Below are 16,202 nucleotides of genomic sequence, written 5' to 3'. Positions count from 1 at the left end.
GAGCCAAAATCAAGAGTCGGATGCTCAACCGACTGAGCCACCCAGGTGCTCCAAGAGACTCTTAACTATACGGAACAACCTGAGGGTTGCTGGAGGGGAGATGGGGGCAGGGAATGGGGTAATTGGGTGATGGGCATTAAGGAGGGCACTTGATGTAATGAGCACTGGGTGTTATATGCAACTGATGAATTACTAAATTCTACCCCTGAAACTAATACTACACTATATGTTAACTAACTTGAATTTAAATAAAATCTTGAAAGAGAAAGAAGTATTTGTCTTTTTCTGTCTGACTTATTTCACTTAGGATAATACCCTCAAGGTCCATCCATGTTATTGCTGCTAATTTGTATTACAAGTGCTCTGCATATGTATATTTTCCTTTCCTTTTACTATTTTAGTTGCACAAGGAAAATATTTCAAAGCTGTTTTAATCTGTGTGTGTTGGTTATCCTGGTCCCTAGGCTGAAGGAGCCTGTGACTAAAGTTGCCCGTGAATCCTGCTGTTGCAGCATTTTCCCTTCTGGAAGCTGTGGGCTGAGCACTGGGTGATCTCATGCAGTTTCTCCCTTTCTCTCCCCTGTAGTTCTCTGTTTGGCTAACTGGGGGTTAAACTCATGAACCTGCTTTTAGTTAAAGGTACCTTTATTTGGAGAGAACAGAAAGAAGCATGTTGTAAAAATATTTTCGTCTCATGACCTGCACTAAATCCTGGGAAGGAGAGACACTGTAGGACTGCAGAATATAAGGTTTATTTGAGAGACATGCTTGCCCTTCCCCTAGGCATCCGTATGTCCCTGAAGCTGTCCAGTTAAGACTGCCATGTGGTAGATTCATAAATTAGTTCTAGGACCATCCTATTATCTAATTCCTTTGGCTTAGGGATGTTTCCCATTCTAACACTGAGCCCATTTCCTATGGGAAAGGCTGGAGATATTTATTTTTTCTGATTACTTTTTTTAACTTCCAAAACCAAGGCACTTTCATTGTAAATAAAAAATGGAAAATGAATGAAAGCAAAATAAAAATCATTAGAAACATTTGAAAGTCTACTATTCATGGATAAGTACTAGTGGTTTAATAAATTTGTAATTTTCAGAAATTTTGCCATTCAAATATAGCCATATATATTTAAGAATAGCAATGAGATGGTATCCTACTTACAGCTTTGTAAACTACTTTTTTTTTTTTTTACAACAAACATGAAGGTCAATCCTTGCCAATTAATATAAGCCCATATAATAAAAATGCTAGTAAAATCACTAATGGTCCACTGTGGTATGATAATAATGATAAGAAAGGTTAATATTATTGCTGATTCCCTCTGTGCTCCAAACTGTTGTAAGTGCTAAACCTATACTTATTCATTTCAACCTCACTGCAGCCTAGGAGGAAGAGCTATTGTTGCTCAACTTTACACAACGGGGAATTGAGGCAGAGTGAGGGCAGGGCTAGCAAGTCACAAGACTAGATTTGAACAGAATTTGTGCGGCTGCTGAGCCCCTACATTTAACCAGTGTACACTATTGCTTTTCATCTTATAAGATCCTCAACCTTACTGTTGAATTAGGGCACAGCAAAAGAAAACTAATTAAGGTCCCATGGTTTTTTTCTCGGTTAACTAGGCAAAAATTTAAAATATTGATCTTCAGTAGTGTGGTTTGGAATTTGGGGAATGGTGTCCTCTTATCCTGTGGAATCTTGTATCTTGTCTCCCTCACTGGGCCCTCCAGTATCTTGTCTCCCTTCCTGGGCCCCAGGGATGTTCTGTTCTAAAATGAATGGCTTACCTATGGTTGGGGGAGAAAATGCTTATGTTTCCCAGCCATTTTAATATTTTGTGTAATTGCAAGAGTAATCGGTGTTTATTATAGTTAAAAGTAGATGACATGGAAAGGAAAATAATACCTCAAAGTTCACCACCCAATGTAAAGCCTTTTTAATATTTTCATCTGTATCATATTCTTCCAGAAGTATTCAAGTATTCTTATGCAGGTACTTATGTATTTATGTATGTATTCATACATTTATATATTTATGTGCAAAACATAAGATCTCATCTTTATTTAACATTTAACTTTATAACTTGCTTGTCTCACTGTAGTAGATTGAATTGTGTACCCCCCAAATATTTCCAAATTCTACCACCCCCTCCATATCTTATTTGGAAATAGGGTCTTTGCAAATATAGTTAAGTTAGAGATCTTGAAAAGTTGTCATTTTGGATTTAGGATGGTCCCCAAATCCAATGACTGGTGTCCTTATAAATAAGGGAGAGGGAGATTTCACACACACAGGAAGAAGGCCATGTGAAGATAGAGCAGAGTTATGTTGCCACAAACCAAGGAAAGCCAGTAGCTACCAGAAACTGGAAGAGGTAAGGAAGGATTCTCCTCTCAAGGCTGCAGGCTCTAAGCCTGGTCCCACCAACACTTGATTTCAGATTTCTGGTCTTGAGAACTATGAGATCATAACTTACTATAGTTCTAAGCCACGAAGTTCCTGTTATTTAGTTATGGCAGCTCTAAGCACTAATACATTCATTAACCACATACCCCAAAAGTCATTGATTATGGATAAACATCAGTCTATATCTTATCTTTCATGCCTGAGAGGATAGTAATGCTAATAAGGACATATAAGAAAAACAAATATGGCTAAATTTTTCTTATGTGCTAATGATTTTTTTTTATTGAGTCATCTAATGCTCATAGCACCCCTATGAGGTAGATACTGTTGCTCATCCTCATTTTATAAATGAAAAGCTGAGGGACACAGAGAATAGGGACTTGGCCCAGGACTGCACAGTTAAGGAGCAGGACAGCTTAACTTTGTATAGCACCACATTCTCCAGAGCGTGGAAACAGTCAAAGATTTGTTATGAAGCGACAGAAGCAGTCTGCAAAAGTACACATCTTTTAGGTAGTCATTAAAGGTAATATTCATATCTTCATATATTTATACAAATAATGACTTGGTGACAAAAAGATGCCTGTGACCTTGGTGAGAGCACGTTCTGTTCTGGGGACAGAAGCTCTAGTGCAGTGAGATGAGAAGTCAGTGGAAAGTGAAGAATAACAGGGAATGCAGAAAATGCTTTCTGGAACTTTGATTTTGAGGGCCAGTGGGTGGGGAGGGAGGCAGAGAAGGGAGAGAAGGAGAGAGGGAAGGAGGAAGGCGGGGAGGGAAAGAGAGAGAAAGTCTATGACTGAATGAGGATGAAGCTAGTGGGACATCTCCAGTGGAACAGTATGGGTTTTGAGATCAATATATATTTAGCCATAGGTGAATGGAAGAGTGGATAATTGCATGTCAACGAAATGCTAGTAATTCGTGGATTGTTGCCTCTCAAAGAGGCAGTGGATGGCAGGAATCCTAATGTGATGTGGTTGGATAATGCGTGCTCTGAGGACTCTGAGGACCCCTGCACTGGTGACTGGGTGATGGGTCCAGAATTTTCCTACAAATCTATCAGGATATGGAGCCGTCCAGGAGCAGCGGTTAGGCAAACACCACAGTGTGCTACCCTGGTGTTAGCACCACTGAGCTCACCAGATGAGTCAGACAAGCCTGTCTTCCCAGCATGGGCAACTGTATTAGGGTCTGCTCAGGGGCATGATGTTGAACAGCTCTTATGAGATTCTGAATCACTTAAGAAAGTAGAGAACCTCTGTCTCCAAAAATTTGACTCAAGGCATGTCAGAGAGAGATTTTCTTCCCTCCTCTACATATCTATAACCTCATTAAGAGAAACAACTTGTCACAGTGCCTGCCTTAGCCTTGAGGCTCAGCCAGCACCTACTGTTCTAGCTCAACATTTAAAGGGCCCCTGAAGTCCCACTACATGCCGTATGATATAGATAACTTTTCTCATTTAATCTTTCGAACAGTTCTGTACAAAAGTATGGTGAGTCCCACTTCACAGATGACCAGGCTCAGGTTGACAGAGCCTAAGTCATTGTTCCAAATAAGTGGCAAGATGAGAATGAGGTTCTATCCCTTGCCCTCCCTAGAGAACACAGAGCAGCCTCCCCTTTCAAAGGTGGGTTTTCAGGACTGGAGAAATGGTTGGATCACAACACCCCTGCTATTGTGGCCCCTTGGGTACTCACTCAGAGGAGATGAAATTCTACTCCTTGTGCTGAGAGACCTGGGTGTTGCACCACATCCATTGGCTGATCCCTGAAATGGGGAGTGGGGTTTGGGCAGAAGCTCGGGTGTTGACCTTGGGACAGGTTATCTTGAGGGAAGGAAAGTGATCTGTACAGAACTGCTTTAAGAAATTGTACTTTATGTTTCATCTCATCTAATCCTAACAGCTATTCAAGTTATTCAGCATTATTACTAATATCTATACCAGGATACTGATTTTAGAGGAGTTCATGTAAATTGGGAAATGCTTTTTGTCATCTCCCTATCAACAGCTAATTTTGGAATAACTCCGAAATTTTTCTGTAATTTTTTAATGCCTCCAGGGCTCTGAACACTCTAATCTCTCCATAAGACGTCATTACATGCTCCCAGTGTGTTATTCAACTTTAAAAAAATTATGCTCCATAAAGCTTTAAAGTCACAATATTATTGAAATTGAAAAGCAAATTTGAAAGTAAAAAACATAGGGGCACCTGGGTAGCTCAGTTTTTAAGCATCTGTCTTCGGCTCAGGTCATGATCCCAGGGTCCTGGGATCGAGCCCCGCATCAGGCTCCTGGGTCAGCTGGAAGCCTGCTTCTCCCTCTCCCACTCCCCCTGCTTGTGTTCCCTCTCTTGCTGTCTCTCTCTCTCTGTCAAATAAATAAATAAAATCTAAAAAAAAAAAAAGAAAGTAAAAATTACCATAAAGAATTGTGTGAAGACATTGGGGAAAGTGTTTGCAAATATCTCAGATATGCGGTTAGGAGGCACCATTCTATTGACAACAGACCATTTGGGTCGGGGGGTAGGAGTAGGTCTAGTGAGAGATGCAGGACAATTTCACTTTATAAATATATTTTATTATTTGGAATGTTGTATTCAGGAAAAATGGTACTTTCATAAAATTTTGGAAACAAAAAAGACTTGTGAACAGATTGAGAAATGTGTACATATATTAGTTACTTTGTAAAGTCTCCATTATATTCAATTTCAAGGAGAAATGAAGATAGATAATGAAGTAGATTAAAAAAAATTAAATTGACTCTGTGTGTGTGTGTGTGTGTGTGTGTGTGTAATTGAGACTGGAGCAGGACTTTTAATCTCAGGTTTAGATACTCCAGAATATGTGCTTTTTTATATCCTAGAAAAGTGATTAATGCAGAGGGATTGTTCCAGTTAAATAAAACTGCAAGAAACACTGGCAAGCTCCCAAACCTCCACCCCGCTCTCCCCCTTGCTCAACCCCTTGTCTGAAACTTCACAGCTGCAGTATTAGATCTTCCCACCAGGTAGCACCACATCCATTTCCATAAGTGTTCTTTTAAGGGTACGTTTGGCAACAGAGTAAAAAATACCATGAAACGGTCTGTGTACTCTATGAAACCAATTCTGTTTGGAAAATTCATAAGTATATTAAAGCAGCTCCATCTGCTGTTGACCCCAAATCTATATCATGTTCATTGATTTATCTCTTCCCTCATCACTGTCCACTGATGTGCCCTGTAGGTCGTACACAGGGCTCTCTACCAGAGAACACGGTGTTCACATTACATTACCCTACCCCTGTACAGACAAATCAGACCTTCTCTTCCACCGCACCCCATCTGTCATCCCCTGTCCATGATACAGGACACACCTGCCCAGATCCCGCTCTAACGCTCCATTTTCTCTCAGTCACCTCCCACCTGTCCTGAGCTGCTGTTCGCCCACTGCCAAGGCGCCACTGCCACCTGGTGTTTCATCGTCTGCAGACCCTGGCGTATATGTTTTTACAGTCTTTTATATTATCAGGTTTCCCCCCCACACACCCCAGGCAGAATTAGAATCATTCTGTACATAGCTTCATAGGCTGGATTTTAAGGGAGGGTATTGCTTTTTGTTTGGTTTTTTGGGGGGTTTTTTTGGCTCTTTAAATAAACGTCTTTTGGGGCGCCTGGGTGGCTCAGTCGTTAAGCGTCTGCCTTGGGCTCAGGTCCTGATCCCGGGGTCCTGGGATGGAGCCCCGCATGGGGCTCCCTGCTCAGCGGGGAGCTTGCTTCTCCCTCTCCCACTCCCCCTGCTTGTGTTCCCTCTCTCGATGTCTCTCTCTCCGTCAAATAAATAAATAAAATCTTTAAAAAAAATAAATAAACGTCTTTTTAAAGAATGAGAAAATGGCGGTACGTTGGTGCCACCTTGTGAAAGAAGCCTGAACTGCAGCTTGAACATTGCCGAGCTGAAACTGGGAGGGAAGTGCCCAAACCTACCGGGCAGAACTTTCTGGAACTCTGGGAGGAAAAGGGGCATTCCTAGGATAAACTCTAGCTTTTACTGATCGTACTGCAATACAATCTTCTTCTATACCCAAGCAACTGAACTCTGTCATGGGGGAAAGGAAATCTTTTCCTCTTGGGAAAATACCTGTTTGCCTCCATTTGAACAATCATTTCAACATTCCTGATCTATAAGTGTGACAAAGAGGTGGTTGCTGAGTTGGCAAATGTAATTTCTGTGGAAGCATGGGGAAACACAGCCCAGTTAGATTAGAGATGAATACTAAGTTTGAAGGCAGGTGCAGTGGGATGTGAATGAGTATTGAGAATTCTTCTTAGAATTTTGCTGCTAAGGGGAGAATATATGTAAAGAGGACAGGGATGTGGAGAGAAGCCCAGGGCATTAATGCATATTTTTAAATTATCAATGATAAGAGAATTGAGCAGGTTGAAATCTTCATGGGAAGGAGCCATCTCTTCTTAGATTTAACATCTCAATTTACAACCCCACCCTTTCAACACTTTACTTCCTTTCCTTTTTCATTCTGGAGAAGCCTAAAGCTTAACCAAAGTGATGGTGTAGAGTTTGGTCCTAATGCCTGTTAACTGGATAGACAGATGAATGGATGGATGGATGCAGGAGGTGTTAAACATGTGCTGGGAAGTCATTGATTTTTACATCTGAGGACAGCTCTTCATGCAGTTAATGAAACCATGGTGTTGGGTGGCTGTGAGGATGCAGCTTCTCAGGACTCAGCAACTGATGGCTGCAAGATGGGAGGCATTTCCTATGTGAAGGACCAGCCTGAGTATCCTGGTTACCATAGATATGTGAAGTCATTGTGGCAACCGTGGTGACTGACAGACCTGGCCTGGCAAGAAGAGCATATCCTGCCTCTTAGGTGTCTGGGACTCAGCTGAGGGATCGGTCCTGCGGTGGGGGCTGAACTGCCCTAGGGTGTAGGGAGACAAAGGGATCCCAGATCCAAGTCACTTTTTCCCGTTTTGGGACTGGGTGACCCTGTCTTGTAGGTAAAGCCACTGGGGTATGGCCCAGCTCCAATGAGTGTTGGTCCTGCTCAAGGGGTGTCCTGGAACTGCTTTCCTCTAAAGGCAGGGGTACAGGAGGGAAGACAGATAATGACCTTGAGCCTCATCTTCCCCTACTTTAAAATGGGGATAAGAATGCTTAACTCAGGATCGCTGAGAACATTTAGTGATACACATGAGCAAGCCCATGGCCCTGTGGTTATTGTGGGATCATGAATGTCTGTATGAATTCAGCCCACTTATTATTCCTTTCCAACTTCGTTGTTAGGGGATAGATAAGGAAAGGAGAAGAAAAAGGCCAGGTGAGAATTCCATTATAATATGTGGTTGTTATGACCATGACCCATTGTATCAGTGTCACTGTCACTAACCTACTATCCTAGCATGGTGCTGGGCACTTAGTTACATCAATAAAGCGTGTTGGTAGCTGGATCTGTCTCTCCCTATGTAGCTTCTCATGCTTGTGGCCCAGCTCATATCAGATGCCTGAAGGAGGCAGTTTCTGAGGATCTGTGTCCTGATGGCTGCTGATGCTTCTACTCCAGATTCAAGGCCAAAGTCCTCAGGAGACCCCAATACCTCACATACTCAGTGGTACATGATGCCTGGCTCAAGTGATTTCACAGATAGGAATAAAAGCATGTTGTGGAATACCTCCTGTGAGGTTCACAAACCAGCCTAAAAATAGAGAAACTGCTTTGATCTCATCATGGGAGAAGAGGTTTAGCAGGTGGAAATTCATTCCATCGGCAGCTACATGCTGTGTAGTAGCCCTCATGGACAATCTTAGAGATGCCTATTATTGCTGAAAAGCAATAAATTGTCCATTTGGAGAAGGAAGTGGGTCTTTAATATGCATTTTTAGTAAATATACCTAAAGTGTTCTTGCCATGTATATAATAACTTTCAATTTTCACATATCTCATAGATGGGTGTGGAAATGTGCAGTTGTTAGATCTTCCTAGCAAATTCACATTGTAACATAGATTCTCTCCTGATACCCATGTTTGTTTTCCATTATATAATGAAATTTTTTAAAGAGCCAGAAATTTTTGAAGAATCAGTTAAAATGTCAGTTACTATAATTTAGTATTTTTTAAAATATTATTACCCTAGACTTTGCCTTATTATAATGATAGCCACTTTCCATAAAATTACCAGTTACTCTTAAATATTATAATTTTTACCTAGGATGTCATATTTTTGTATCTGTACTTCAGAAGGAAATGGACATCAACTCTCCCTAAATATCTGGTTAAGTTTCATTGCAAATGATTACTTCTTTTTTGGTTTTATGTAGTGTGGACCAATTTGATTAGATATAGTGTGGGTCTGTTAATACTGTAAGAACATAATCATGGGAATCTTCTACCTGATTTAATTGCATCAGACAAGTGTGAATATATAAATATATGTTAAATAATTCATTGAAGTGGGGTTGATACTGTACATATTTAAAGTATGTGCTCTAGTAAGTTTTGATATATGTATACACCTGTGAATTCAACACTACAGTCAAGATAATGAACATATCCATCATTTCAAAAACCTTTGTGCTCCTCTGTAATGCCCCCATCTACCTCTCTCCAGGCTTGCTCTCCACATCACCAGATGCTATTCCCAGGCAACCCCTGATTAGCTGTCAGTATGGATTAGTTTTCTTTTCCTACAATATTATGTAAATGGAATCATAAATGTGTATTCTTTTTTGTCAGTTTGCTTTCCTTTAACCTAATTATTTCTAGATTTATTTGTTGCATATATGAATATTTCCTTTTTTATTATTGACTAATATTGCATTATGTGGATATATACAATTTATTCTATCCATTCAACTGGTAATAGGTATTTGGGCTTTTTCCAATCTGGGGCTCTTGTAGATGAAGATGCTATGAATATTTGTGTATAATCTTTGCTTGGACATATGCTCTCATCTTCTTCGGTAAGTACATTTAGAGTGTGAAAGCTGGATCATATGGTAGGTATAGGATAGAATCATATGGAAACAGACTAACTGCTTTCCAAAGAGGTTGCACCACTTTTCATTGCCACCAGCAGTGTATGAGAGTTCCATCCTCCACAGCCTTGCCAGGATGTGGTATGCTCACTGTTTTTATTTTATCCATTCTCAGAGGGGTGTAGTGGGATTACATTTTCCTAATAACTAATGATGTTCAGCATCTTTTCATGTGCTTATTTGACATTTGTGTATCTCTTTTGGTGACTTTCAAATATGTTGCCCAATCACTTATTTTAGTGTCTGTTTCTTCTCTTTTTAAAAATTTTAATTCCAGTGGTTGACATACAATGTTATACTAGTTTCAGTTGTACAGTATATTGATCCAACAATTCCCTATATTACTTAATACTCATCAAGATAAGTATACTCTTTTTTTTTAAAAAAGATTTTATTTGTTTATTTGAGACAGAGAGAATGAGAGAGACAGAGAGCACATGAGAGGGGAGAGGGTCAGAGGGAGAAGCAGGCTCCCTGCCGAGCAGGGAGCCTGATGCGGGACTTGATCCCGGGACTCCAGGATCATGACCTGAGCCGAAGGCAGTCGCCCAACCAACTGAGCCACCCAGGCGCCCCCAAGATAAGTATACTCTTAATCCCCTTCACCTATTTCACCCATGCTCCCACGCACCCCACCTCTGGTAACCACCAGTTTGTTTCCCTTATTTATTTATTTTGCTTCTTAAATTCCACATGAGTATAATCACATGGTATTTTTCTTTCTCTGACTGGCTTATTTCACTTAACATTAGACTCTCTAGATCCATCTATGTTGTTGCAAATGGCAAGACTCCATCTTTTTTATGGCTGAATAATATTCCATTTGATATATATAATATGTATACATATTTGTGTGTATATATATATGTATATACATATGTGTGTATAGTGTATGAAAGTGGTCCAGTTTCATTCTTTTGCTTGTAGCTGTCCAGTTTTCCCAACACCATTTGTTGCAGAGACTGTCTTTTTCCCATTGCATATTCTTGCCTCCTTTGTCAAAGATTAATTGACCATATAATTGGGGGTTTATTTCTGGGCTTTCTGTTCTGTTTCATTGATCTATGTGTCTATTTGTGCCAGTACCATACTGTTTTGATTACTACATATTTGAAGTCTGGAATTGTGATACTTCCAGTTTTGTTTTGCTTTTTCAAGATTGATTTGGCTATTTGGGGTCTTTTTTGGTTCCATACAAATTTTAGGATTTTTCTAGTTCTGTGAAAAATACTGTTGGTATTTTGATAGGGATTGCATTAAATGTGTAGATTGCTTTGGGTAATGTAGACATTTTCACAATATTTGTTTTTCTAATCCATGAACATGGAATGTCTTTCTGTTTCTTTGTGTCATCTTTAATTTCTTTCATCAATGTTTTATGGTTTTCAGAGTAGAGTTCTTTCACCTCTTTAAGTTTATTCCTAGATATGTTGTTACTGTGGTGCAAATGTAAATGGGATTGTTTTCTTAATTTCTCTTTCTGCTGCTTCATTATTAGTATGTAGAAATGCAATGGATTTCTGTACATTGATTTTGTATCCTGCAAACTTACTGAGTTCATTTATCAGTTCTAGTAGCTTTTTGGTGGAGTCCTAGGGTTTTCTATATATAGTTTTTTTTTTTTAAATAAGATTTTATTTCTTTATTTGACAGAGAGAAAGAGCACAAGCAGGAGTATTGGCAGGCAGAGAGAGAAGCAGACTCCCTGCTGAGCAGGGAGCCCGATGTGGGACTCGATCCCAGGACCCCGGGATCATGACCTGAGCCGAAGGCAGTCGCTTAACCAACTGAGCCACCCAGGCGCCCTCTATATATAGTTTTATGTCATTTGCAAATAGGGAAAGTTTTACCAATTTGGATGCCTTTTATTTCTTTTTATTGTCTCATTGCTGTGGCTAGGACTTCCAGTACTATGTTGAATAAAAGTGGTGAGTAGACACCCTTGTCTTGTTCCTGACCTTAGGGGAAAAACTCTCAGTTTTTCCTCATTGAGTACGATGAAGGCTGTGGGTTCTTTATACATGGCCTTCATTATGTTGATATTGGTAGGTATGTATTTATTGCCATTTTGTGGTTGTTTTTGTAGTTCCTCTCTGTTCCTTTCATCTCTTGCTCTCTTTCATGGTTTGCTGGCTTTCTTTAATGATATACTTGGATTCCTTTCTCTTTATTTTTTGCATATCTGTCACTGGTTTTTGATTTGTGGTTACTGTTCAGTTTGTATATAACATCTTTTTTGTTGTTAATGAAAATAAGTTTTATTACATCAAGTAATAAATACATACAAAGATGCAAACAATTTTATTCACTTTCTTCCAGATGTTTAGATCAACTTACAGGAAAGGCGGAACTGAAATCCATACACAGTCTCAATAGGAAAATTTTCAGGGTTTCTTGTTAGGTTAGGTTTGTTAGGTTGCTCTTTCTTCTGTATTCATAACTTGTGCATTTTTTAAATTGACCTTAAAGCACTGATAGTCATACAAGCAAATGATTAAGCACAAAAGAAGTTACATTAAATGGAATCCACACCATGTGGCAAACATATGCACTAAAAACAAAACCCTCAGAGTTGTAGTATTAACTTATGAAAAGGAACAAAGAATAATCTGGGTAACCTAACTGTATTCAAAAGAGAGGATGAAAGGGAGACACTGGTATCTGCTGTGAGATAAGTATCTTTTACATGCAACTTTTAAATCAGTGCTTTAAAAAAAATCCTGGGTAGTTCCTAACTATTTAAAATGTAAATCCTAGTCATCTGCAAAATATTTCTCAATCTCAGAGCCTCATGAACCATGGGAGGGACACGGGAAGGAGAAAACAAACTGCTACCATTTTGAAAACAAGAGTTTCATCTGAGCATGGGAGATGAGCTGTAACTTCTCATCTTGGAAGAAGATGGAAAACCTTCCGCACTAACAGGCAGCTAGGATCTGGCATTCCACTCCTTTTCAGCCAAGCACTCTCACACCAGTCCTCTGGTGTGAATAATGCCTCATTTTAGTCTCTCCATGGCGCTCTTGTTCCCTGCATAGGTGGGTCTAATTTCCTTCCCCAACTCCTTGATGATGGCTAGCAACTCAGCATATTTGCTTTTGGGAGCCTGGCTGTTCCCCGTTCCCTGGGTGTAGCCTAGAGATGGTAGCCCATAGTCACTTAGCAACTGGTGGTACTGTAATTATGTTGCCATACTGGTGGATGGCAGGTGGACGCTCCCAGCAGTATTGATGAAGGCCACGGGCATGTCTGTATATAACATCTTATACATGCAGCAGTCTATATTAAGTTGATGGTTGCTTCAGTTTGAACCCATTCTTTACTCCTCTTCCCCAACATTTTAGGTATATGGTGTCATATTTAACATCCTTTTATTTTATGAATCCCTTGACTGATTTTTACAGAAATACTAGTTTTTACTGCTTTTGTGCTTCCTACTTTTCTTACTCTTACTTACAGTCTTTCCTTTCCAACTCATAAAATTTGGCCCCTCTCACTTTCAAAGCCAAATGTTATGGGGATTTATCTTTCCTGTGTGGGCTTCCTGGTGTGATAGTCTGTTTCTTTCCCCTCTCCATGCCAGGGTCTCTCCCTCTGCAGAAGGTCCCAGGGCTCCCTTTAGCTTCTAACTGCATCTCTGCCTTTCCTACCCTCTCTGATATGGCCTCTTTTTTTTTTTTTTTTTTACATTTTAAAAAATTTTATTATGTTATGTTAATCACCATACATTACATCATTAGTTTTTGATGTAGTGTTCCATGATTCATTGTTTGCTTATAACACCCAGTGCTCCATTCAGTATGTGCCCTCTTTAATCCCCATCACCAGGCCTACCCATCCCCCCACCTCCTCCCCAGTTTGTTTCTCAGAGTCCATAGTCTCTCATGGTTTGTCTCCCCCTCCGATTTCCCCCCTTCATTTTTCCCTTTCTACTATCTTTTTTTTTTTAACATATAATGTATTATTTGTTTCAGAGGTACAGGTCTTTTCTACCTTTAGTTGTGGAGTTTGCTCTGCCAGTCTTTGGGTCATTTTCTGGGTTATTTCCATTGATGTGAGTGTTATCTAGTTGGATCCATAGGATGAGGTAAGCTTAGGGTCCCCCTAGTCCATCATCTTTTTTGTAATTCTCCTCTTCTAATTGACATTTATAAGAATTTTTCTTCTAGATACAAGTCCTTTATCAGATAATATGATTTGCAAAATTTTCTCCCAGTCAGCAGCTTGTCTTTTAATTCTCTCAATAATGTCTTTGGAAGAACAAAGTTTTTAATTTTGAGGAAGTCTAGTTTTTCAATTTGTTTATTGTCTTGATTTTGCTTTTGGTGTCCTTTCTAGGAAATCTTTACCTAACTTGAGGTCAGAAGGATTTTCTACTGCATTTTCTTCTAGAAGTTTTATATTTTAGCTTTTTATTAAGTCTCTTCTTCATTTTGAGTTGACTTTTGCATATGGTGTGCTATATCTATTGCAGTTGATGTTTGTGCATATGGAGACCCACTTGTTCCAGTACCATATGTTGAAAAGTCTACACTTCCTGCACTGAATTGCCTTTAGCTTTGTCAAATGTCAGTTATTCATTTATGAGTGGTTCTATTTGTGGACTCTTTATGTTGTTCCTTTGATATACAATTCTATCTTTATCCCAATACCACTCTGTCTTGATTACTGTGGATTTATGATGAGTCTTGAAATAAGACAGTGCTTATCCTCCCAATTTATTCTTTTTTTTCAAAGTTATTTTCATATTCTTGTCTCTTTTTATTTCCACATGACTTTTAGTATAAGAATGTCAACTTATGTTTTAAAATGTATGCTAGGATTTTTATTGGGATTGTATTGATTCTATAGGTCAGTTTGGGGAGGATAGATAATAATACTAGGTCTCCTCCCTCAAGAAGATGATATATTCTTCCATTTATTTAGGCCTTGTTTAATTTCTCTCAGCTGATGTTTTGCAGGGGTCACAGTACTGGCCTTGCACATGTGAATATGCATGTGCTATATAGTTTTCTCTATGTAGTTCATACTTTTTATGCTATTGTTAATGGCAGTATTTTGTGTTACACTTTTTAATTATATTTTCACTGAACTCTCAGTAGGAAAATGTTGCTGGGTAATGTTTCTGGTTGAAAGCACAAGTTACTTAAGGATGGAAAAAATACTTGATGTTTAAGACCTATATTAGTCAGGGTCTCCAGAGGAATAGAACCAATAGAGTGTTTATAGATAGATAGAGATATATTTTCAGGAATTGACTCATGAGATTTTGGAGACTTGGCAGAATCTAATGGGAGAACCTGCCAGGCTGAAGACTCAGGAAAGAGTTACAGTTGGAGTCTGAAGGCAGTCTGTTAGAGAACCACAAGGTACTGATGTTGTAGATGATGTCAAAGGCAGTCTACTGGCAAAATTCCCTCTAGATCAGGGAAGATCAGCCCTGTGTTCTGTTCATGCCCTTCACCTGATTAGATAAAGCCCACCCACGTTATGGAGAGCTAATTGCTTTACTCAAAGACTGCCCATTTCAGTGTAAGTCACATTCAGAAACACCCTCACAGAAATATCCAGTATAATGTTTGATGAAATATCTGAGCACTGTGGCCCCACCAAGTGGACACACAAAATTCATCATCACAATATTCATTTGCTTAGATTGCCTTATTGGCTTTTAGATGTGATTGGCAATATACTGATCCTAGGGAATCAAATGTCCCATGGGAAATTCTACAGGTCATCTTCAGAAAATTAGTTACTAACATGAAAATAATTTAGTGGCTTTTAACTTTATTTGTTTGGTTTGAATTGAATTGTGGAGTTTTCCTTCTTTATCCCCAAACAAATCCACCTCAATTAATTCCTTGGATCTTGGGTGGTAAGAAAAAGAGGGAGTGAGCACATATGAATGTGTGTGTGTGTGTGTGTGTAGCTGTGAGGAATATTTCTTGTGAGGAATATGTGAGGTGAATTACTGTGAGTTATGTCAGTCCTCCTTAGTTCCTAGTACATGTTAGGAGACAAGTCAGGATAGTTGCTGTTTGTTTTTTCCCAGCTTTCCTTGGACAGCATGGTTACTCTGGTGACTCAGTGATTACTGGGGTATTTCATACAGAGTGAAAATGCATTTGTGATTCTTGCCTGAATCACTCGTTACCATGATAGCTTTTACGTGTTGATCTTACAATTGTCATTCCTTCTAGATTTATAAATTGTCATTAAAATATTGGGAAGTGGGGCGCCTGGGTGGCTCAGTCGGTTAAGCCACTGCCTTCGGCTGAGGTCATGATCCCAGGGTCCTGGGATCGAGCCCCGCATCAGGCTCCCTGCTTAGCGGGGAGCCTGCTTCTCCCTCTCCCTTTGCCTGCCTCTCTGCCTACTTGTTCTCTCTCTCTCTGTGTCAAATAAATAAATAAAATCTAAAAAAAAAATATTGGGAAGAGCTTTTCCATCTCTATTATTTATTTATTCATTCATTCATTCATTCATTCATTCATGTATTTATTTTATTAGTATGACTCATGGATTTTTATTTTGCTCAAAGGCTTACCATCTGACAGTATAATTGTGTAGTTTGATGCACACATTGTTACCGAATTGGCCAGTGTTTACCCCTTCAAATTAGGTTCTGTGTCTATTTGTCACCTCCCAAAATACTTTCAGTATGTACTTTGTTCTGCAAAATGGAGTATTTCCCAAAATATAGAAGGAATGTAATGTTGCCTCTGACATTAATTTGATAGCATGAGTACC

General features: G+C 39.3%; 1 long non-coding RNA gene and 1 pseudogene across 3 annotated transcripts in view; one reads left to right on the top strand and one right to left on the bottom strand.

Annotated features, from left to right (window-relative positions):
- Positions 1-16,202, top strand: part of LOC115942060 (uncharacterized) — an 88,280-nt gene that overhangs the window by 26,941 nt on the left and 45,137 nt on the right. The window lies entirely within an intron of this gene.
- LOC102735392 (cyclin-dependent kinase 2-associated protein 1 pseudogene) lies at positions 12,382-12,699 on the bottom strand (annotated as a pseudogene).

This window comes from Leptonychotes weddellii, chromosome X, assembly GCF_054177405.1.
Source record: "Leptonychotes weddellii isolate Sample4059 chromosome X, ASM5417740v2, whole genome shotgun sequence".
NCBI classification, from domain to species: Eukaryota; Metazoa; Chordata; class Mammalia; order Carnivora; family Phocidae; genus Leptonychotes; species Leptonychotes weddellii.
This window is presented reverse-complemented; position numbering and strand designations above follow the sequence as displayed.